Source organism: Sus scrofa, chromosome 16, assembly GCF_054392235.1.
Source record: "Sus scrofa isolate SSC_HxYL_T2T_F1_AM1 chromosome 16, Sscrofa_HxYL_maternal_Yorkshire_Landrace_v2.0, whole genome shotgun sequence".
NCBI classification, from domain to species: domain Eukaryota; kingdom Metazoa; phylum Chordata; class Mammalia; order Artiodactyla; family Suidae; genus Sus; species Sus scrofa.
The window spans coordinates 71,516,939-71,542,104 of record NC_139398.1 but is presented as its reverse complement, the minus strand read 5'-3'; the positions used below and the strand labels follow the sequence as shown (position 1 = coordinate 71,542,104).

The window sequence follows — 25,166 nt, the reverse complement described above, 5'->3', positions numbered from 1 at the left end:
TAAAAGTCAAAGAAAGGGGAGGAATGATATATCAGGGGCAGGACAGTTCTTACTTGCTTAGTGTATATTGAGATAATTTCATATTCTTCAGGTCTTTCAAGTGTTGACAGATGAGTCTTTCATGAATGCTCTTTTAGGTTCTCCATGAGTCCACAATGTAAACTTTTTTTTTTTTTTGTCTTTTTGCTTTTTCTAGGGCCACTCAAGTGGTATATGGAGGTTCCCAGGCTAGGGGTCTAATCAGAGCTGTAGCCGCCGGTCTACGCCAGAGCCACAGCAATGCAGGATCTGAGCTGCGTCTGCAACCTACACCACAGCTCACAGCAATGCCGGATCCTTAACCCACTGAGCAAGGGCAGGGATCAAACCCGCAACCTCACGGTTCCTAGTCGGATTCGTTAACCACTGAGCCATGACGGGAACTCCCACAATGTAAACTTTAATTTGCATTTCCTAATAATATATGTTACTCTGGTTGGGCCAAACCCCACTCACCCTCTGGTTTCCTAGTTTGCTTTAAGTAGTGCCCTCTACCCAGACTGTTGCCCTTCAGGCATTTTTGGAAATGTTTTTATTGATTTATTTTCATTACAATTTTTTTTTGGCTTTTTAGGGCTGCACCCCCAGCCTATGGAGGTTCCCAGGCTAGGGGTCAAATCAGAGCTGCACCTGCCAGCCACAGCCACAGCAACACAGGATCCGAGCCACATCTGCAACCTACACCACAGCTCAGAGCAACACCAGATCCTTAACCCACTGAGCAAGGCCAGGGATTGAACCTGCATCTTTATTGATGCCAGTCAGATTATTTTCTGCTGAGCCACGATGGGAACTCCGGAAATGTTTTAAAATGGTTCCAATCCTGCTGGTCTCAGCCCCTAAATGCGTCTCCCTCTCATTCCCATTCCCTCTCCCTGTCTCTATCTTTCTCTGCATCTGTCTCTCCTGTTGCACATCTGGCCATGGAAAACACATACACATTTTGCGTTCTGACAAACTACGGGGATGCAAGTTGGCAAATTCCAGATCGTGGAGTTCCCATTGTGGCTCAGTGGTAATGAAACTGACTGGTATCCATGAAAACCTGGGTTTGATCCCTGGTGGGTTCAGTGGGTTAAGGATCTGGCATTGCCATGAGCTGTGGTGTAGGTTGCCAATGAGGTTCGGATCCCATGTTGCTGTGGCTGTGGTGTAAGCTGGTGACTACAGCTCCAATTTGACCTCTAGCCTGGGAACCTACATATGCTGTGGGTGCGGCCCTATGAAGACAAAAAAAAGAAAAAATCTAGATCATTAGAAACCCCTCCTTTGTTTTGTCACCAACTAAGCAGCCCATTTCCAATCCTCTAGATTTCTTAAGCAAAAGATTTAACTGCAGTGACTTCTTCCATCAGCCTCAGATCTAAGTGAATATATTCTGGTACCAATTCCAGTGTAGGGAAAGATCCCACTCCAGTAAGCAATTCTCAGGACACCGCTTGGGTATCCTACAGTTCAAGCTAATTCTGACACTGTCTGCCTGGAGAAAGCATCAGATTCCATGGGTTAAGGCCTATAAGACTGCTCCTCTCTACCACCCTCCTCAGAACCAGCTGAAAGCCCATGTTGTTACTTGTACTGCTGACTGACTGGCTGTAAATAAGTGGTGCCCAAGATTCTGTCCTCCACTTAATTTGCTAAAGTGGCTCAGAGAACTTAGAGAAATATTTTACTTATTATTTACTGCTCTCTTTAAAAAGGATATAACTCAGGAACAACGAGGCAGAAGAGATGCATAGGGCAAAGTACCTGGAAAGCAGCACAGAGCTTCCATGCCCTGTCCAGGTGCACCACTCTCTCAGCACTTCCACATGTTCACCAACCTGGAAGCTCTTCAAACCCAGTCCTTCTGGGTTTTCATGAAGGCTTCATTACATATTCATAACTGGTTAAATCATTAGCTTACTGGCAATATTATAAAAGGTTTAATTTTTATTTTTTTAAAAACTGTACAAATTTTAAAGCTTACTTTCCATTTACAGTTCTCACTGAATAATGGCTGTATTCCCTGTGTTGTACAATACATCCTTGAGCCTGTCTTACACCAAATAGTTTGTGCCTTCCATTCCCCCACCTTTATTTTGCCCCTCCTCCTTCCTCACTGGTCATTTATTCTCTATGTCTGTGAGTCTGCTTCTTTTTTGTTGTATTCACTAGAATGTTGTATTTTTTTAGGTTCCACAAATAGGTTATATCATATATAATTTGCCTTTCTTTGTCTGACTTATAATGCCCTCCTAGTCATCCATGTTGCTGCACATGGTGAAATGTCATTATGTTTATGGCTGAGTACAACTCCAGTGTATATACAGACCACATCTTCTTTATCCATTCATCTGTTGATGGACACTTGGGTTGTTTCCTATCTTGGCAGTTGTAAACAGTAGGCCATGAACATTTGGGTGCACGCATTTTTTCAAATTAGTTTTTTTTTGTTTTGTTGTTGTTTGTTTGTTTGTTTTTGGATATATACCCAAGAATGGAATTGCTGCCTCATATAGTATTTCTATTTTTAGTTTTTTGAGAAATGCTGCATTTTCCACAGTGGTTACACCAATTTATTTTCCCACCAACAATGTACGTGGTTTCCCTTTTTTCTATCTTCCAGCCAACATTTGCAAATTTGTGTTGTTTTTGATGATAGCCATTCTGACGGGTGTGAGACGATATCTCATTGTGAGCTATTGGCAGTTGATTCAGTCACCAGCACACCCCCCCTCCCCCAAAGATTAGAAGTGGTACCGAAAGCATCAATCCTCTACTCACATGGCTGGTTCTCCTGGCAACGAGCCTCATCCTTAGGTGCAGTCCAGAGGTCATCACTGATGTAGCAAAAGACACTTGTATCACTTGACACTTAGGAACTGCCAAGGGTTTTAGGAGTTCTGTACCAGAAAAGGAACAAAGACCAAATACATAGTTATTAAATCCCAACATCACAATAACCTCCTCCCTTGGTACTCACTGACATGTACTTATTTCATCACACATACCTCAATCCCTAATGGAGTGAAATTAGCACCCATTTCACCAAAAATTCCTCCTGACAGAAATCTTCTTCCAGCATCATTTTTGTTCCTTTTTATAACCTCACTGTAGTTTAAAGATTTTGAAGAGTTAAATCCTGTGAAAATCCCAGGGTGTGTAATTTTGTATCTGCTCTGTCTGAGCCTCAGTTGAAATCTCCAATTTAATATCCTGATAAGAGTCCATAGTTCTGTAACTATACTACCACACACAGAGTGCTAATAAATGGATCCATTTCTAGCGAGAGGTAGTCCCTAATGGCCTTCCATGGGTAGCTATCCTGTTCAACATTTGATATAAATACCATGGATGGCGTTAGTAAAGTCTTGCTTATCAAAACATTAGATCCCAAAGTCAAATAGGATAACTGATTTCTGAAACTAATGATAGAATTTAATAAAAGTAAGAATATAGTCATGCATTTAGGTTCAAAAAACCAGCTTCCCAGGGGTAATGAAAGAGGCGAAATGTCTGTGGCGGTGAGTCAAGATGGCTAAATCCCAAGCAGCTCCATCAAAACATAGTGTTTACATTTGGCAGGCTGCCTTAGGCTTATCTCTTATCTTAGACTTTTCGAGATATAAGGCAAAGAAGTCTTACTCAAATGTCTTAAGTAAGAAAGAGAAGTTATGTCTGTAATAACTGAAAAGTCCAACGATAGGCTTCCTTTTCAACTGGATCTACGTGGTGTGAAAGACCTATTTCTTCCTATTGCTCACCTTTTCTCTGTAGTAGACTATTCCTAGATAAAATGCATGTAATAAAGCAAAATAGCTACCCACTACTCTGACATTTTATCTGTGATTAGCAATGCTGACAGAGAGAAAGTTTTCCCTCAATAGTTGTAATTCCAGTGCCAGGTTAGTGTAGAAAGGCCCATCTTGAGCTCATGTGTCCATCTCTGAACCATCTGCTGTGGCCAGTGGTTGGGCCATCCACTCCATCTCAATCCTTTGAACACAAGGATGACTTAAAAGAGAGCAAATTGGCTTAGCATCCAACAGAAAGTCTGGATGCTACCAGATAGGGGGATCAGTAGGCAAAAATTAAGCTATCTACTGTATCTGGACACAGTTTTTTGAAGGACTTTAACAAACTGTAGCAAATTCAGTTATAAGAACTATAAAAGAATTATAAAAGACTTATAAACCATATCATATACAAAATTAGTGGAAATTAGTCATGCTTTGCTTGAACAAGAAATGGGTAGGACAAGGAGTGAGGCAGTAAATGGAAGATTTTTTTCAAGCACTATATGAGTCAATATATAAAGTGAAGATTAATCTGTCTCTGGAAGGGAAAACTTAGATTAAGCATTGGAATTTACAGGGAAATTTATTTTTATATTAACTAATTTTATCAAAATATGTGGTGTTCTTAGCCAATTTCAAATATTATATCTCATAGGCAATATATTTCCTGACATTTGTAGCGCTCAGTGTAATACAAATATTTAGTTCCAGAGGTGTAAGGCCAAGGTTATAATAACAAATTTACATTAACTATTCAAAATAGCACAGCATGAAAACAAATTGAACCACCCTTCCTGTCCAGTTTTGTCTCTTCTATCTGTATAAGAAGAGTAAAAATGCTACTTTCAAATAGAGGAGAACACATTTTCTCACAAGTGTTATTTTTGCACTAATTTTATACATTGCTCTAGCTTTTAATGTTTTTTGCTTTGTAACAAAAAAATTCCAGTTCAGACTTACATTTTTACTGTAATGAATAATTTTTTATTTTACATTTTTATAGTTGTATTTTTTCCCATTTTTTTAAAAACAAAAAACTTCAATAGGACAAATGAAATTAGCTTTACTTATGATATTGAAAATTAATTTGCCAAGTAGAATTTTGAGTGTGATGAACTATTCTCACCCCATTCAGTAGGCATGACTAATGTTTACTTATTATTAGCCTCTGTTGTTCTCATTATCTATTTGGGAGTCATCATTCACTAATTAGACTTGTGGAGGAGTTTTGAGTGTAGGAAGCTTGGGATGAGTCTACCAGTTACAATTTAGTATTCTTTAAGAGTCTTAAAAATTAAAAGCAATATTGTTTATTTGCATGTCAAGAACCCTATGGCAATAAAAAATTAGAGGTAGAACATTTTACATTATTCTTCTGTGACATCTAAGAATAATAAATTGTTTATCTTTATATCTGAGAACACAGACACACACACAGATACATGCACATTTTTTTAAAGTTTCAGAAAGGAGTAATTTAATAATAATAAATAGGATGAGGATAGGGGAAAGAAAAAAATGTGAGGCTTTCATCCAGACTAGAACTGTGAAGTCATCAGTTTCTATACCATTAAAGAGAAATATAGTTCTTGATGTGTATATGGTTAGGTATGTGTGTCTATATGATTGCATACATAAATTTAATATTTTTAACATACATATTCTTTTCACGAATATCAGTAATAATTCCAGAGGAAAATGAAACTGATACACCGTAATAGATATGCTACTAATGGTATTTACCACACTCATAATCCCATTCAGACAGCCATGTTTTTACCAAATAAATCTCATCTCATGTGCCACAATTAATGAATCTAAGATTGGATATCATTCCTGAGGAAAGCTAGTGTATATCTTCCCTGTGACCTGCGACAAAGCTGATGTGAATTAGCTCAAATTGATTGGGCCCATTAGGTTTTCTCTCTTGTGAATTTAAAGTAGAGGGAATGGAAGACGCTAAACAGAAAGATCTGTAAAGTGGTACTTGTGGATTTTGGGAAAATGAAGTTATTATAAACAGAAAGAATGAGAACTATACACTGCAGATTTATGCCCCCACCCCAATTCATATGTTGAAACTCTAACACTTAATGGAATGGGATTAGGAGGTAAAGACTTTAGATCAGATTGTGAGAGTAGAACTTCGATGTCATTCATGCCTTTATAAAAAGAGGAGGATACAAAGATCCCTGCCTCTGTTCTCTGCTGTGTAAGGATATAAGGACAAGATGGCCATCTGCAAATTCAGAAGGTGGCTTCTTGATCTTGGACTTCTCAGCCTCCAGAGCTATGAGAAATAAATGTCTGCTGTTCAAACCACCAGGTCTCTGGTATTCTGTTATAGCAGCCTGAGTTAAGACAATGACTTAGACAAATTAGCAGAAACTCAAAATAAGTTTACTGATAAGATAGATAAGTCCAAGAGAATCTTTCATCTGTAGCAAGAGTTAAAATGTTTAAAAGTACACCATGGAGAAAGATAGATAGGGGAGGTCATCCCTGGAATTATCTCAAGATCAGATGACATTCAGATTCTTGTTCAGGTGAGTACCCATCATTCCCCCCTTTCCTCTTTCCTTATCCTGTCATTCCTCATTCTTGCAATTCGCAAATATTTTAAAACTTATTAAGAGTCAGTGAAAATAAGTGATTAAGAGGAAAAAACTTAATGGTCAAATTACAGTTCTCCTATCTAATAATTCTCTGATCTCCATCAAGTTACTTAACAGGTAGTGGCTCAATTTCTCTCTCATTTCAAGTCAACTTTATTGAGTAATTTATATAAAATATACTTATTTTTAGTGTATAGTTAGATGAATTTGAAGAAATACACCACAACAATCAAAACATAGAAGAGTCCTTCCTCCAAAGAAGTACCCTAATTCTGTTTTGTACCTGGTATCTCCCTGTCACACACATACATAGAAAGCCTGGCCTCAGGCAAACATTCATCTTTTTCCTGTCCGTTACAATAATTTTCATTTTTCCAACATTATACATAAGTGCACTCTTACAGAATCTTACAAATTCATGCATGTTGCATCCATTAATAGTATTTTAATTTATTTTTTAAAATGATTTTAAATTGATTTACAATGTTGTTTCAGTTTCAGGTATATCTGAATCAGTCATACATATAAATATATTCATTTTTTCCCGTATAAGTTATTAAAAACTACTGAGTAGGTTTTCCTGTGCTGTACAGTAGTTTCTTATTAATTATTTTATACTCTAGTATGTTTATGTTAATCCCATCCTTCCAATTTTCCCTCCCTCCTGTGGTTTCAGCTATGGTAACCAAAAGATTAGTTTCAAAATCTGTGAGTTTGATTCTCTTTTTTAAATAAATTATTTTGTATCATTTTTTATTAGATTCCACATTTAAGTAATATATTATATTTGTTTTTCTTTGACTTACTTCACTTAGTATGATAGTTTCTTTGTTCCTCCACATTGCTGCAAATGATATTATTTAGTGCTTTTTAAAGGCTAAGTAATATTCCATTATATATATGTCACATATCTTCTTTATCCATTCCTCTACCAATGGATATTTTGGTTGCTTCCATGTTTTGGCTATGGTAAATAGTGTTACAATGACATTTGGGGTGCATGTATCTTTTCCAATTAGAGTTTTCTCTGGATATATGCCCAGGAGTGGGATTGCTGGATCATATGTTAACTTTATTTTTAGTTTTTTAAGTAAACTCCATACTCTTCTGCATAGTGGTTGCACTAGCTTACATACCCACCTACAGTGTAGGAGGATTCCCTTTTCTGTACAGCCTCTCCAGCGTTTATTTTTTGTAGACTTTTTGATGATGGCCCTTCTGACTGGTGTGGGATAATACCTTAATTGTAGTTTAGACTTACATTTCTCTAATAATAAGTGATGTTGAACATTTTTTTCATGTGCCATTTGGCTATCTGTATGTTTTCTTTGTAGAAATATCTATTTTATATTCTGGCCATTTTCATTATTCTTTTTTTTTTGTTTTTTTGATATAAAGCTACACAAGATGTTTATATGTTTTGGATATTAATCCCTTATTGGTTGCTTCATTTGCAAAGATTTTTTCTCATTCTTTGGGTTGTCTTTTCTTTTTTTTTTTTTTAAAGGTTTCCTTTGCTGTGCAAAAGCTTTTAATTAGGTCCCATCAATTTATTTTTGTTTTTACTGTCTTTATTCCAGGAGGTGGGTCAGACAAGATATTGCTGTGACATGTGTCAAGGGTTCTGCCTATGTTTTCCTCTAGGAGTTTTATATTATCTGGACTTAAGTTTAGATCTTTAATCCATTTTGAGTTTAGTATATTCCTTTTTATAGCTGAGAAGTATTCCACTGCATAAATATACCACATTTGTTTATTTGGTTATATATTGACAGAAATTTCTTTTTTTGTGTTCATTTTTTTGTTTAGTAATATGAAGCTTCTATGGATATTTGTGTACAAGTCTTTTTGAGAACAATATTTTTTTTTCATTTCTCTTGAGGAATGCAATTCCTGGATCATATAGGTTTAACTTTACTAGAAGCTGCTAAACTACTCTTTAAAATTACAATGTATGAGAGTTCCAGTTTATATACTAATAGTAGCATCAGTCCTTTGAATTTTAGCCATTCTAGCTGGGTGTACTTACCTCATTAAGCTTTTATTTTGCACTTCTCTGATGGTGAGTATTTCTCAAATTTCTCTGATTTTAAGTATTTTTAGGAGTTCCTGTCATGGCTCAGTGGTTAACGAATCCCACTAGGAACCATGAGGTTGTGGGTTCGGTCCCTGGCCTTGCTCAGTGGGTTAAGGATCCAGCATTGCCGAGAGCTGTGGTGTAGGCTGCAGATGCAACTCGGATCCCTCATTGCTGTGGCTGTGGCGTAGGCCGGCAGCTACAGCTCTGATTCGACCCCTAGGCTGGGAACCTCCATATGCCACAGGAATTGGCCCTAGAAATGGCAAAAAGACCAAAAAAAAAAAAAAAGTATTTTTCATGTGTGTATTGGCTATTTGTATATCTTCTTAAGTATTTATTTAACTCTTTGCCCATTTTAAAATCAAATTATTATTAATTATAGAATTGTACAGTATCTAAATATTCTGGGTATGTCTTTATTAGAGTAAGTATTAAAAGTATCTTTTCAAACACTGTGACTTGCCTTTTCATTTTCTTAATTATGGTGTCATTTTAATAGCAGAAGTTTTTAATTTTGAGAAAGTATAGTTCATAAAATTTTTATTTCATAGTTTCTGCTCTTTGATCCTATATAAAAGTTCCTTGCCTAACCTCAATATTGTAAAGATTTTCTCTTCTCCTTTTAAAGGACTACCCTTTTGCTATTGGATTACCTTGGAGACTTTGTTTAAAATCATTTGACTGGGAAGTTCCCGTCGTGGCTCAGTGGTTAACGAATCCAACTAGGAACCATGAGGTTGCGGGTTCGATCCCTGGCTTTGCTCAGTGGGTTAAGGATCTGACATTGCCGTGAGCTGTGGTGTAGGTTGCAGACGCGGCTTGGATCCTGCGTTGCTGTGGCTCTGTGATAGGCCGGCGGCGACAGCTCTGATTAGACCCCTAGCCTGGGAACCTCCATATGCCATGGGAGCAGCCCTAGAAATGGCAAAAAACAAAACAAAACAAAACAAAAAACAAACAAAAAAAAGACCAAAAAAAAAAAAAAAAAGTCGTTTGACCGGGAGCTCCTATTGTGGTGCAACAGAACCAAATCCGACTAGTACCCATGAGGATGCGGGTTTAATCCCCTGCCTTGCTCATTGGGTCAGAGATCCAGTGTTGCTGTGAGCTGTGGTGTAGGTTGCAGGCGTGGCTCAGATCCCCCATTGGTGGCTGTGGCTGTGGCATAGGCTGTGGGGTAGGCTGTGGCGTAGGCTGCTGCAGGTCCAATTGGACCCCTAGGCTGGGGACTCCATATGCTGCAGGTGCGGCCCCAAAAAGAGAAAAAAAAAAAAATCAGTCGACCATTATGTGCAAAACTCTTAAGTCTGTATTCCGTTCTTTAATCTTTATATCTATCCTTATATCAATACTATATTGTCTTGATTAATGTAGCTTTATTATAAGTCTTCAAAACAGGTAGTGTAAGTTCTTTAACTCTGTTTTACTTTAGCAAGATTGTTCTGATTATTTTAGGTCCTTTGTATTTCTATATACATTTAGGAGTAAGCTTGTTCTTTTCTCAAAAATCCAGCTTCACTTCTAATAAGAAATATGTTCAATCTATGGGTCTATTAGAGACTATTGGCATTTTAACAATGTTGGATCTTCCAAAAAATGAACCTGAAGTTAGCCTTTGATTTTGCTCAGCAATGCTTTTTTGTTGTGAGCCACATGGGAAGTCCTCAGAAATGCCTTTTTATTTTCAGTGTTGCATATACTACACATGTTTCGTTGAATTTATTCTTAAGAATTTAAGGTATTTGATACTATTTAAAGTATAGAAATTATTTATGTACATATACATATGTACATATACTTTAGTTTTACAGTTTGTCATTGGTAATATATTTATAAGTACAATATACTTTGGTATATTTGGTATATACTTTGGTGTATTCTTTGCTATACAAAATTCATGGGAGTTCTCTTAGTGGCTCAGCAGTTAACAATCCCAACTAGGATCCATGAGGATGCGTGTTTGATCCCTGGCCTTGCTCAGTGGGTTAAGGATCCAGCATTACCATGAGCTGTGGTGTAGGTCGCAGATGCGGCTCATATCCCATGTTACTGTGGCTGTAGTTCCGATTAGACCTCCAGCCTGGGAACTTCCGTATGCCGCGGGTGCAGCCCTAGAAAGCAAAAAATAAAATAAAATAAATTCATTTATTAATTCTGTTATGTTTTTATTTTTGGAATTCCTTAGAGTACTCTGCATATATAACCTTATTGACTTAATAAAAAATTACTTCTTACTAATCTGGTTGACTATTATTTCTTTTTCTCATTTTATTGCAGTGGCTAGACATCCAACAGAAAGGTGAATAAAAGGGGAAGGAGTACACAGACAATGATGATTTCTATGAAAGGATGTTGAATATTTCAAACTTTGTCTTATAATTATTAAGATGATAATATAACTTTCCCCTTTGTGTTAAATGGCAAATTCTTTTTTTTTTTTAATTACCTCAAATTTGAATTCCTGGGCTAAAATTTTCTTGATCATAATATATTATCCTTTTAATATATTGCAGAATTTTCTTTGCAGTATTCTGGTAAAGACATTTGTATATCTTTGTTAATGAGAGATGTTTATTTGTCATCTTTTTTTTTCTTTTTCTTTTTTTTTGGGGGGGGGGCTGCACCTGTGACATATAAAAGTTCCCAGGCTGGGGATCTAACTGTAGGCTGTGGCCTACCTCACAGCCACAGCAATGCAGGATACATTTGAGACCTACATCTTGTGGCAATGCTGGACCTTCAACCCACTGAGGAAGGCCAGGGATCAAACCCTCATCATCATGGATACTAGTCAGGTTCGTAACCCTCTGAGTCACAATGGGAACTCCCCATTATCTTCTTTATAGGATGTCTTTTTCTGGTTTTGGCATCAAGGTCACTAACCCTTCATAAAATTAATTCGGTAGTGTTTACTCATACTCTGTTTGCTGAAAGGGCTTATGAACTTTTGGTGCCAGTTGATGTCATTTCTTCTTTGAATGCTGAATTGACAGGTACAGTCATCTGGGCCTAGAGTGTTTTGTTTGTGGGAAGGACTTTATTGTAAAATCAATTTCCTTAATTGATATATGACTGTTCAGATTTTCCTATTTCCTGTCTTTTCTTATGCCAGTTTTGATTATGTGTGGTTTCTGTTTCTTTCTTTTTTTTTTTTTTTTTGGTATTATTTAAGGATGATTTTTTTTTTATTAAAGTATAGTTGATCTATAATGTGCCAATTCTGCTTTATGGAATATAATTATTAATAAATGAGGATACTAATAGTATACCCCTCATTAATCTGCTATGAAGATTACGTGAGTTCATATGTTATAAATTCTTATAGCAGGAACTGACATAGAATAAATATACCCATGGAAAATTACTAGTTATTAAGATAAAAGAACTATTATTATGCACTGAAGTGATATAAAAAGTAAACAGGATAGTCTGTTATTGTAGTTAGATCCTTAAATGCAATAATTATAATAAAGAACAACAGTTATTTAAATCTACTAGACTTGTGACATATCCCCAATTCATCAACAAACTGGATTTCTAGTAACCCCAATGGAATGTCAAATTACATTTTAGAAATATTAAATTGCTAGAATCCTTTCATGTAAATAAATTGAAGCTTTGAGAGAGTGGTGTAGTAGAGATTTGAAATGTCCTTTATATTTCCTATTTCTAGGGTTTAAAAAAAGGAAGGATATACTAAGCCATGGAGTTTCACACATGATGTTAAGACTGAGGACAAGGAGTTATAGGAATTATATACCAAATGCTAAATAACACTACTTGATTCATGTAGGATTGAGAATGCTTTTGGTTACTAACAGAAAAAGTTATCAGAGTGGCTTTAAATATGTAACACATTGGTGCATGTTATTAGAAGTATACAGTTCGTGCTAGCTTCAGAGTTTGACTTATCTAAAAGTTCTTTGATTTCTTCAAATACTCAGTTTCTTTCTCTTCCTCCTAATTACCATTTTCATCTTAAACTGGATCCTAAATACTTTCTTTCCATGTTGAACAATCCTCCTTCCCTTAAGTCTTATTGGGTCGAGGTTAGAACAATATATTATCCTTGAGCCAATAACTGCCACCAAGTGGATATGCTGCCTTGAATGACTCAGGCCTCTGTTCCTTAGCAATCTCTTGCAAGTATGATGCTATTACCATGATTGGCTTAGAATAAACAGGGTCCCCTACTGGAGATATAGAAACAATTCCCTAAATTACTTGTAGCTATCCAGTGGAATGAAGGTGGCATGGATATTATGGTATCATTTACAATATCCATTGCTCTTTATCTAATTATAGCAGACACTGCTATTTCTCCCCACATTCCATTGTTTTCCTTCTTAGTCATACTCAGACAATACTCAGATTTTTATCCATGTGCTTGGGCATTTTGCATAGATATTCTATTTTTCAGGCTAACATGCAGTCAGCTTTGTCCATATAGTTAATTTCTGGTCAAAGAAATGTCATGTGCAATTTCTAGGATGTGTTCTTTAATAGAGAGCATATTCTCCTCCTCCCTCTCTTTCCCTGAATATTTGGATATCAGTTTGATGGCCACAACTTGAATAACCATCTGGACAGTGTTGAGGATGACTAAGTAATGAGGAACCTAGATCCTTGATGATCATGGAGCGCAAATCCAGCCCTGGATTATTTAGCTCCAGACTTCATTTTCATAAGGGATAGAGATATATTTATATTTTATTTAGGCCATAATTTATTTCAGGTGTTTGGCACTTATAGGTAAATCTAATCTTAACATATACTTAATTAAATTTTCAAAAATGAATGTCTATTACTGCACTTTTAAAGACTAGTTATGATAGTATTAGTTAATTGGGACCACCTCTTGGGGGTATGCAACCCAAAACTCTACATTCATAGTACAGTAACTTCCTGTAGCTTTTTTAATATGAAAAAATGCTCTTTCTTTAGGTAAACACCTGCAGGTTGTTACCTAATAAATCTTTCCTGAGTGTAGGATAAGTGTTAACTATGTTTTTTTACATATTAATACTTGTAAAACCCACAAAACATAAGTAGGATCTCTTTCTGTTATCAAATGGAATGATAGCTGTAGGAAATCAGAGAGTTCCATTTATTACTCTGTTCATTCTTTTGTTGCTTACTCTTTCTCCAGACTCGTTCATCAATTTCACTTTAGTTTATCTCAGTTTCTATTTTTGGCACCTCTGAGATACTGATGCTTTTTGTTTGTTCCTCTGCTCATCTCCCCCCCTCATTCCCTGCCTGCCACCCCCACTCCTTCAGTCCCTCTGGGAATACTGAGACTAGAGAAATCCATCTTCCACTACCACGAAAACATTTATTGGGTGCCAGACAGAGCTGATTTTTATCTTTGTCTTCAAAAGTTAGAAAATTCAGTTACTTTGGCAAGAACTAGGGGATTAGCTAGGTTCTCCAAGTTTAACATAATAGAAAATTAGCTTAAACACTTCTGTTAAAGATGTTCAGACAATAACAGAACTTCTATCCACAGAAAACAAGGTGCCCTAGACGGAAAGCCAAATCCTGAGCCAAACTTTACGAGGCATGTTCCTAGAAGGGAGGGCGAGGGGAATGCGGTCCACCTCTCAGCCTGGCTGCTTGGCTCCCTGGCTGCCTGCGGAGTTGCAGTGCAGAGTATCATTGCAGCGCTTTTTCAGGGAGTAATGTGCTGCACTGGTTCAGGGCTTTGTCTTTATTCACAACACATTCATTCTCAGCGCGGGGGTAGGGATATGGGACCGCACAGTTGCCTGCCAGCCTGTCCTCTTTCACTGTCAGCGGAGTAAGCTGAATGGTAACTCTTCCAAGACAGACAGAGAGAGAGAGAGAGAGAGCGAGAGGTTTATACTGAGACAGAGGAAGGAAAACCACGCAAAAAGGAGGTTGGTGGGGGGGAGGATGCTCTCCGGCACACTCATGTGTTAGGTCTCTATGCAAAGGCAGAAGGCTGCAGGAACAGCATCAGCAAGCTTTTGGGCAGTGATTCTAACTATTGCCCGTGAAAACCGTCATCAGGATGACTTTGAAGAGGCAATGTATTACTTATGCATAGGGCACTCTAGCTCTGCTAAAACTGGGAGTGCAAGCACCCCCTTGTTTTCTAATTTATTGACTTGCATCTTTTCCACACTCAGCACTATCAAGACACTGCTACTACAGGTAAGGTGCAGTTAAGATTTGTCTACTTGTGACATCATTGTAGTTTTACACACTTTAATCATGACTACGTTTTAGTATAATGCCTGGTTTATGTTGAGGTGGTTTTTTCTTGATTATAAGTCTCCTTTCAAGTAAATCATTTTACTTAAAAAACTGTAATTAAATGAAGGAATCACCAAATCTTACCTAAAAGGGATGTATGTGATTGTTTGCATTTCCATGAGCTCTGAGTTCATAGTTGGGACTTGATCTCAAACTGTGATCTGAGATGCAATTCATAGTATGTACTATTTCCAAATGTACCAAATTACTCACTGTCATCTGTAAAGTCCATAATCCTTCCCTTGCTACAGTATTATACTGTACATATATGCTTTGTGCTATTTTTTTTTAACTTTCATAGTTTGAAGGAACCAATGGTGAGGCATATAGCTCATACAGTTTGATCAAATTATTACAATGTGAGGTAGTTTACTCATTCAGAAACAGGTGCTATGATAGTCTTACCTTAAAGGTGTTATCATGAGAGTATATGTATATAATTAACAAGTAGCATAAACGTGAAATGTTTGTAATTTTAAGATTGGATGCAAGGACACTGATAATTCATACACTATATGATATCACTGAGTCTCTAGTTCTTTTTTTAATTAAAATTTACCCCTGTTTTTATAACTCTGCTCCATTTTTACCCGTCATTATTATTATTATTATTTTTTTTAAGATTAGCTCTTAGGTGAGGTCATTTAGTATTGCTGATGTTGCTGAGAAAACTATCACCACAGAAATATATTAAGAACATTAGGAGTCTGTAGAGAATACGGGAGTAATATTGTCAACAGGTTTGTAAAATTTTGCTCTTCTGAGTTTGAAAGAGCATCTTAGAGTGTTAGTCACTTGTAACTTGGATTACATTTTGCTGTCCTATTCAGGGTCCCAGTAACTTAGAAGTGTAATTACATTGCTATATGTGATCAGATTTAAAAGCACTAGACAATGTAAACTATAAGGCCATTTTTTACTTGACATTTTAACTTAATATTAACCCCAGTTAATATAGATGTGTTCTGTACCTGTGCATCTCTAATGGTCTTTCTATTAACCGTATTTCATATAAGAGTTGCTCCTAATCAAATTCTCTTTCACATGAAGTGTTTAAATGCTAGTAATCTGGAAACATTGGAATGACACTTAGTAGTAAATGGCTTTAAATCTTACATACAGTAAAATACATAGCATCAGATTGGAGCACATCCTAGAGGAGCACATGTTTAACAGCAAAGTATTGTGAAAATAGAAGCATTTGCATGCAAAAATACATAATTCATTGGAAGACTTGTGATTCTTGTTCCTGTGCATGACTTACCTCATTTTCCAATTTCACTTACAAAAGGTTTAAATCCATAGGGAGTATATGTAAAATATTCAATTGACTGAGAATGTGAAAATTAAAGGAGGAAAGAATTATTAATGCAGTGACTCTTTTAGGACTATTTGGATGTTGATAACTGGCATGAATGTAAAAGGTTCATTTTAGAGTTTCTCTGAGGTGCACTAAAATATCAGGAAAAGTTGATGTGAAATATATGTCAATCTGCAAAATTATTTGGAAGATGAATGTGAATGATGAAAGAGTAGAAAGGAGGTTTCTACTCTGTAGTGAGTACAGTATTTTTAGTTAAAAGTGTAAACTCAATAATCTTTCTTTTATGACTGGCAGGAAAAAAAGAGGTATCAAGAATACCATTTCTCAAGCATGAATGAAATATCAGTGGCCAAAAATCTGGTTGAAAAATAACTGTCCTTTTGACTTGGTTACCATATTTGGGTATAGTTGTCAAAATTATATCTTGCCTGAAAGATTTCTTAGAATTATAAAGTTTGGAAAGTTACTTAGAAGCTATTTAGATTTTTAAAAGTTCATTGATGTTTATGTATATATTTTAATTCTCTCAACTTATGTGACTTTTCTTTGTAGGGAATGCATATATGCAATAAAATGTTATATTTGCTTGTTTTGAAACTTTACAATATTAGTTTTAGGATTACTTATCCTAAATTGTTTAGTCCAGTTATCTCTTTCCCCCAGAAAGAGACATGTTCTAGATTTCCCTCTTCAATATAGTACAGAAACATCATCTTTGAATTTACACACATCAGGGTAATATGCATAATTCCATGATTTATAGGCATTCAGTATCACGCTCATTTTGTCATCATTTCCCCAAACGCTAGTTTTTCCCATCTCTGTGAGAACTTTTTAAATGTCTGGTAAAAATAAATTAGTGATTAATGTAATTTCCAGGGCCTTGGACTTTTCAGCTCTTTCAGAGAGAAACATTTTTTAATTATAAGGAATAGTCATCCTATTAGTAATACTTTTAAATAATTATCCTCAAGTCTTCCAAAACATACTGGCAGAATTTGTCCCTGCTCTCAATTTATTTATGGTTTCAACTTTCTAATTGAGATATTTTGGAAAAAATTTATTTTCAATATCATTTTATGTTGAGCTAGCTCACAAGTTGGAATTTTATCTAGCTCTTCAGTAATATGAGATTAGATAGTACAGTCTTTATTATACTTTCTGTGACACTTGTTGAGTTTTAATGTGGTACAGAGCAATTAGCTAAGATGGAGCGTGGCTTTGGCTAATGTAACAGTAGTCAAAAACAAAAGAGTCTGTGTCCTTGTTATCTGAGAGGAATTTAAACTGTTATCTGCATGTATATTACATCAACTATGTATAACTTGAAACAGACTCTGGTTTACATTGATGTGGCACTGGCCTACTGCAATATTCCTTCTTGATTTTCTGCAGGAATCTTGTTTCGATCATCCTAGGATATCACATGAGTCTCTCATTTTGAATTATGGACAGTTTCTCTGAAATTACCAAAAAAAAAAAAGAGAGAAGATAATTCCAAGCCCTTTTCATGATGACTTTAATATCAATGCTTGAAAAGAAATAGGCACAACTAAAAGGTAGTTTTCTGGTTCAGTTACTTCCCTTAAAAATATTCCCAGACTGTGGTATAGAACCTGGGAGCCAAAGCTTACTGACTCAGTGACATAGTGGAAATGGCTAGTAGCAGTTTCGTCATGGTACACCCAGGCGCAAGTTAATGCTGACCCCTAGGAAGAATTTTTTGGACTGAAATAGTTTTTGTATTTTAAGCTCTCTAAATGTAAAATATGAGTCTGTCCAACTAAGAGTAATAATTATTGTAAAATGATGATTTGCTGTTTTGAAGTAAGTTGCAGTCTACATTTGAAAGGTCATATTATAGAAACCTGAAATAGTCATAAACATGAATAAAACACAAAGTCATAAACAAAGTCCAAAAAAAATCTGACCTTTGATGTCTCTACCACGTAAGTGATAATGTTTCTATGCACATATTACACTACCATCTTTAAAAATACAGTAACAGGTGTGCCTTGCTTCAGAGAGTGCTGGTACAGGAAAACTTATTCATTCAATAAAATGTTCAATTGAAAAGTTTATTGTTAGCTTTAAAAATATTTTTTTCCAAAAAAGTAGTTAAAACAGTTTTTAAATAAAAAGCTTACTTAAAAATATTCAAGACCACTAATTTTACCTAAAAAAATGTTTTATATACATATCTTAAAGATACCTAATGACCAGGCAAAGTGAGGCAGATTTGCAACAAGTGCATGACTATGTGTGTGATCTCACAAATGGAAACAATCCTAATTTTAAAATAAAATGTTCTTTCATTTACTTTCCTAAAACCATGTGCATGGAAAAATAACAAAACTGTCTCAATTTATAGTCATTTGTATGTTACATAATAGCAGTATATATAACAAGTTAAATGAACTTGCACATATGTAGAAAGGTTAAATTGTTAGTTTTGTAGTGTATGAAAGTCAGAGATTAAAGTGTTTTCCTTACATGAACTTTCTTTAACAGATTAAAGGGTTTCTGACATTTCAGCAAAGTTCTGTTCAAATTAGCTCCCAGTGTTTTCTTTAATCTGCACAGGCAAATATTACATGCTTTAAGGTTACTCTTAGAAGGTTACAGATTCCAACTAATTAGTTTCTGCTGATAGAAACGTACATAGTAAATATAAACCATAGGGTTCCAATAGAGAAATTAATTCAATTTCTACAAGAAAAGACTGGGATCAATATTCTCTTTTAAGTATTTATAGGAAAACATACTACCCATTAGGCAATTATTTAATGAAGGCAAACTTCTAGTCATGATTAAAAGGGATTATATTAGCACTTCAAAAGAGAGTATGTAATGCTGGATCTTTGTTTAATAAACACAAAATATGACTTATGGTGCTTAAAATTGATATTTTTCCAAAGATTCTTTTACTTTTTTGGAATTCAAATGATTATTGCTTTTCACAGAAAATATTATAAAAATAGATTGTTGTATAATTCAATATTTTATTATTTTGTTCAAACAGTTATCAGCACACTTAATTGTGTGAAATACAGAAAGACATATGACTAGCAAGTAAAGCTACTTCAGCTTAGAGTATCATTTTAGACCTCTGTTTGCTGTAATAGTTCCCAAATCATATATGCAGTATATATTTCTTATCATCTGGAACACCTATGTCATCACCCTATCTTCCTTTTTTAAAACCTAGGTCTTCTAAATGATGCTTCATTTCCAATTGGAAACATGTGGTAAGTCCAGATGTTCAACTACAATCACTCCCCAAAGGCTTACAGTTACAGGTTGATTCAAGTATGGCTATGTATAAATATACACATCAGATCCCTAATTTAAAATTAGAACACTGGCTGTGAAGTGCATAAAAATGGTAAGAGACCACAGTTGGCAATGTAAATTCCTTGTTTAAATGAAAATTCACTTTCTGCCCCATCAGTGTAGCATTTCTGATAGAGTCAATGAATTCTTATAGAAGTATTTGTATATGTAAAGGGATAGATAATAGATATGACAATATTATCTGAGTGAGAAATATAATTTGTCTGGTAACCCTACTTTTAATAAATTTGGAATGGCCTCATTGGTCCACTTGGGAAATTTTTGGGTTCAAAGGGTTTAAAGTTATTTGTTCCTCTAGTAATTTACAGTGATTAAGGCATACAGAAAGAAGTTGATTATAGGAATGATAACTATTTTGATTTCCTAACAATTTATTCAAACCTCAAACTAACAAGAAGAAAATCAGAAAGAAAACTCCTTTCCCTAAGAAAAGCTAGTACTTTCTAACTAAGGATATTTATGATGCTTTGCTGGCTTATTTATCCAGACAGATAAAACAAAAGCAGTGGCATATGATGGAACAATAGTGAAAAGAGCAGACAGATTTATGAACCACAGGGCAACTCTCCTGGGACTCCCTGATAATTGAGTTCTTTAAAATTATGCATTTTATTGCTTTATATTTTCCTTTTTATATCTATCCTTTTTGTAGTCACATTTCCTCCAAGAGTCTGAACAAGGGTAAGAAAACCCATCTTCAGCATATTTTTAGTTCAAAATTTATTATGCATGTTGTAATCAGATCTCCCAAACCACTCAGTAACTTTCCCTGTAGTCAAAACACTGTCACCAAGCCAAAACTGTAAGATTGAAATGAGCAAGAGAAACTCTGCTCTCAGTGATTGGTGCATGGTGTTAGTTTCTACCTGGATTGGAAAGGAAATAGACTCTGCCTGGATGAGGGTCCTGTTTTATGAAGGAAAATCTTACAATGTAATAAGTCCCCTGTGTTGAATCTTGCTTAGAGCAATGTTTAGCCTACTCCATAAATTAATGGAGGCCAGGTGTTACAAAGATGGGGAAAAATAGTGGAGTCTACCACAAAATTCCATATAAGGCTTGAAACATATGGCTAATATAACAAATACAGAATAGTCTTTCTTATTTCTAATAGAATGAGGCAATGGGAAAGAGCCAAACAGATTTAATTAACCACTCCCATTTTCTAACCATCATAAGTGAAAAGACTCTTGGTCAACTTTTAATTAGGGAAATATTCCCTGATCAAAGAGAACTTTTAGAATAACTAGTAATTACTACTACCACTGCTTCTGATGCTGCTACTACTAATACAGACTGAGTGTTTTATCATATGTAATTCTGGACAGTTCATATGCATTATCCTATTACGAAGATGTATAAAATCAAAATTAATAACCCTGTATAAAAAAACCAGACTTGTTTAGGTTAAATGTTTTGCTCAAGGGCTTATAATTTAAATAATTCAAACTTAGAATAGAAAGTTCTGTATTTCACAAAACCTGTCTCTAGGATTTGATATTTACTCTTTTATTCTAGGAATCTGCATACTGTTTAATGGGAGTTAACAAGATACAAAATAGCCAGTAGAAAAACAGAAAGAAGCAATCATAAAAATATAAAACTAAAAAGATTTTAAAATTAAGCTATAAAGCTTAAAGTGTTTTAAAACCAACTTTGGTAATCGGTTCTTGATAGTAAGTCTACTCATTTTGTCTTTCTCTTTTTTTTTCCTATTTCTTTTATAAGCCTGAAATATATATTTCCTAAAAATGCTGAAACTGAACTAATTTCAGTTTTCTTCTTCTTTCTCAGAATTCTTGAAATAGTTGTTTTTAACTAAATTGTCTAAATCATGAACTTGTCAAAACATCAATGTTATGCGCTACCATAAAAATGCGAATAGGTTCACTTTATTATGGCCTAGTGCCTCCAGCCAAAAACAGTGGATCTGCATTTAAGTCAGATTGCTTCTTTGGCCAAAGAGTCCCCTCAAACATGCTTAAGATTTTAAAACTAGGACCATCTGTGCATTGTGAATTGCAGCAATTTATTTGTTACATTTTTTTTAGCCACAGTCAAAGTAAACTAGTCAATGCCAAATTTTACTTCAGATATTTCCACTTGATATCAACAAATGATATATCATTTTGGATATCAAGAATGCTGATCATTACAAATCATTAGCTCCATCATCCCAATTCATTTCATGAAGTCACTTAAAAAATTATAGATGATAGAGAATCAGTCTGGATACTTTAAACATTTAAACTACAATGTACATCTGCATTGTAATATATTTACAACACATTTCATGATGTGTTTTCATAGGAAAGTTCCCAAGCACTTCTCTGATGTAAATCTTAAAATATGTAGAGCACTCTATTTAAAATTAGGAAGATCAAGCTTCACAAGTCTTCATCCCACATAACGTTTCCCTAGTCCTTACTCTAGAAACACTTGTGTGTGGATGTTTTTAGTTTAAATAAATAGGTAGATAGATAAACATACACAAATGTTTCCACATACAAACTCCAATATTTACTGATTTTCTTGCTCAGAATGAAGTTTAAAGTCTCTCAGATATCCCGATGTTATGCAAAATTCAAATTTGTCTACATCTAGCAAAATCCAGAATATTTAGAGGAAGAATTATAAAAAGTCATAAAGAAGAGTTATGATCTTAAAAGATTTATTATTTTTTTAACTTTATTTTTTTTTAATTTTTTCCCACTGTACAGCATGGGGATCAAGTTATTCTTACATGTATACATTTTTTTCCCCACCCTTTGTTCTGTTGTAATATGAGTATCTAGACATAGTAAAAGATTTATTTTTAAATTTACTTTCTTAAATTTACTGAAACTACAGTCAGGGTGAATCAATATCCTAAGATAGTAAGACACACTCTTGCATTAAATTGATTTTTATCCTATCATGTAGCAGTTACCTGTATGTTTCAGCAATTGTCAAGATTTAGCCTTCAATTGCATATGTGTAGGTTTCTTTTCTCTTTTTTGGTGAGAAAGGTTATGATAGTTCTGCCCTTCTTGATCATTATTAGAATTTTTTGATTGTAAGAATGTTTGGAGGGTTCTGTTGGCTGGTCAAGTACATTACTACCTAGCATCTACACTTTCTTGGACAACACTAGATGAAGCATTACTTAGTATCTTCAAGCTTTCAATACTGTTTTGCAAACGTGACAGTAGCCACAATCCTCAGCTGCTCTTGTTTTACAAAACAGGAACCAGTTGGTTACCCATAGATTTCCCACACCATGACTTTTGTTTTGAAGACAAGCAAGAGGCAAGCAGTTGGAGCTGCTGGTCCTACCCAAATACATTAAGTATACAGATCAAGGATATAGTAACAGCATTTGGCTAAGTCGAATGTTATCTTAGAATGTTGTTTTAAAAAATCAATTATAAAATAATCAAAGAAGTTTTTTATTATAACACAAGGTATAAGTGAACATCCATGATTCCATTCTCATATAAATATGTGGTTGAAAAATACATAGGGAGTCTAGGTAATTCTCCTATAAGAAGAATACCAAATAATTTATGTAAATATTCTGCTTTCAAGGAAGAGGAGCATAGTTCTCTACTACTTAAGTATTGAGTTCCGATGGTAACTTTGTTCCTTGGAGTTCAGTAAGGAAAGGAGTGAAGGGAAGAGGAATTCTCTACCAGAGAAACTTGACACACACTACCTCAGCCAGGTGGTCATAATTGATGCCAACAGTATGTCAAGTAAGAGCAAAAACAGAGAAGGAGAACCTTTATTCAAAAAGACTTGTTTAAGGAGGGCCCTCCAATGCTAGACATCTGCAATTACCTCAAAATTAAACAGTAAAAGCCTTTTCTTTTATAGAGTAAGGAAGAGTAAGCAGTAAGTAAGGGGAAGTTGGGTATCATGAGCTGAATTTTGTGCCCTCCTTCTTCAAGTTTATATGTTGAAGTTCTAATCCCCGGGACCTGAACATATGAGTGTATTTGGGGACAGGGCCTTAAAAGAAGTAAGTGAGTTTAAATGAGGTGAAATGTGTGGGCCATAATGCCATCTATCCTGTACCCTTATAACAACAGGAAGTTTTAACCCTTAGAACACCAGGGTTAAGTGCACACAGAGCAAAGATCATGTGAGGACATAGTAAGGAGTGCAACCACCTACAAGTCAAGGAAAGAAGTCTCAGAAGAAACCAAACCTGCCAACACCTTAATCTTTGACTTCTAGCTTCCAGAACTGTGAGAAAATTAATTTCTGCTATTTAAGTTACCTGGTCTGTGATGTTTTGTTATGGCAGCCCTGGAAAACTAATACATTGTTCAAACCAGGAGAAATAACAACCAGTGGGGTTTGATATGATGAGTCTCACTGTGGTCAGCCAGTTTTCAGAAGAAGAATAAAGGGGGCATGTTCTGCGTTTTAATGTTTGCTCACACTTGTGGGCGAGAAAAGTTCGGAGATCGGTGGAGAGGAGAGACATCTGCCAAAAGTCTAATTAAGACAAAGCAGAGGGTAAGAAATGGGCAGTTGTGAACATTTGGCTCGGTGATGTTGTTAGTGTGTACCTCTGACAGGATGTGATGAGAATGGCACTGCATCTTTGTTGTCTGTTTCTCCAAAACCCGTGACCTCGGGATAATCATGAGAAAAAAACTGGATGAATCCCAATTGAGAATATTTTTCAAAACACCTGACCAGTATTTCCCAAAATTGTTAAGGTTATAAAAAGCAAGAAAATTCTCAGAAACTGTCATAATCTAGATGTACCTAGGAAGGTGTGACCGTTACATTAAATGTAGTATCTAAGAGAGAATGCTGGAGCAGGAAAAAAGAAACTAGATAAAAACTAAGGAATTCTGGACTTCCCGTGTGGCTCACAGCATAACTACCCGGCGTTGCTTCTACAGTGGCTGTGGCTCGACCTAGGCTGGGAACTTCCTAGGCTGGGAACTTCCATGTGCCGCAGGTGCTGCCACTTGTTAAAAAACAAACAAACAAACAAACAAAAAAAAAAACTAAGGAATTCTGAATAAAGTATGGACTTTAGTTGGTAGTGTTGTATTGATATTGGTTCATTAACTGTGACGAACCATGGTAATGTAAGGTGTTAGTAATAGGTAAAACTGAGAGTAGAGTATATGGGAATTCTGTGTACTATCTTCACCTTGTCTCTGTAAATCTAAATCTATTCTCAAGTAAAAAAGTTTACTGAAAAAAATGGCAATAAATAAAAATAGAGCATTTCCATAGCGGTCCATTTCAGAAAACACAGGAGCACAATCCATCATTAAATAGTTCAGATGAACTGTATCATAAAACATGATCAGGAGTTCCCATCATGGCTCAGCGGCTTATGAACCCCACTAATATCCATGAGAATGCGGTTTCCATCCCTGGCCTTGCTCAGTGGGTTAAGGATCCAGCATTGCTGTGAACTGTGGTGTAGGTCACCAATGCAGCTTGGAACTGGCGATGCTATGGCTTTGGCATAGGCCGGCAGATGTAACTCTGATTCGAACCCTAGCCTGGGAACTTCCGTATTCCTTGAGTGTGGCCCTGGAAAAAAAAAGGCAAATAAATAAATGTAGTCCTTTTAATAAGTATCCCGTCTTTTCCCTATATAAAATTCCAGTAGCAGCAAGAACAAAGTCTATTCCACACAACTACTTTTGTTGTACTTGACTCAAACTAAAAATTTACCTTTC

General features: G+C 35.5%; 1 protein-coding gene across 2 annotated transcripts in view; it reads left to right on the top strand.

Moving 5' to 3' along the window:
- Positions 1–14,472: 14,472 nt before the first annotated feature.
- LOC146395649 (uncharacterized) overlaps positions 14,473–25,166 on the top strand; it is a 2,307,895-nt gene continuing 2,297,201 nt past the window's right edge. Inside the window, exons 1-2 of one of the 2 annotated variants that reach the window (XM_085001861.1) lie at positions 14,473–14,690; positions 19,325–19,364. The gene's annotated coding sequence lies outside the window, so the exon portion shown is untranslated. The remainder of the gene's footprint in view (positions 14,691–19,324; positions 19,365–25,166) is intronic. The other variant, XR_014830901.1, reaches the window with a different exon arrangement.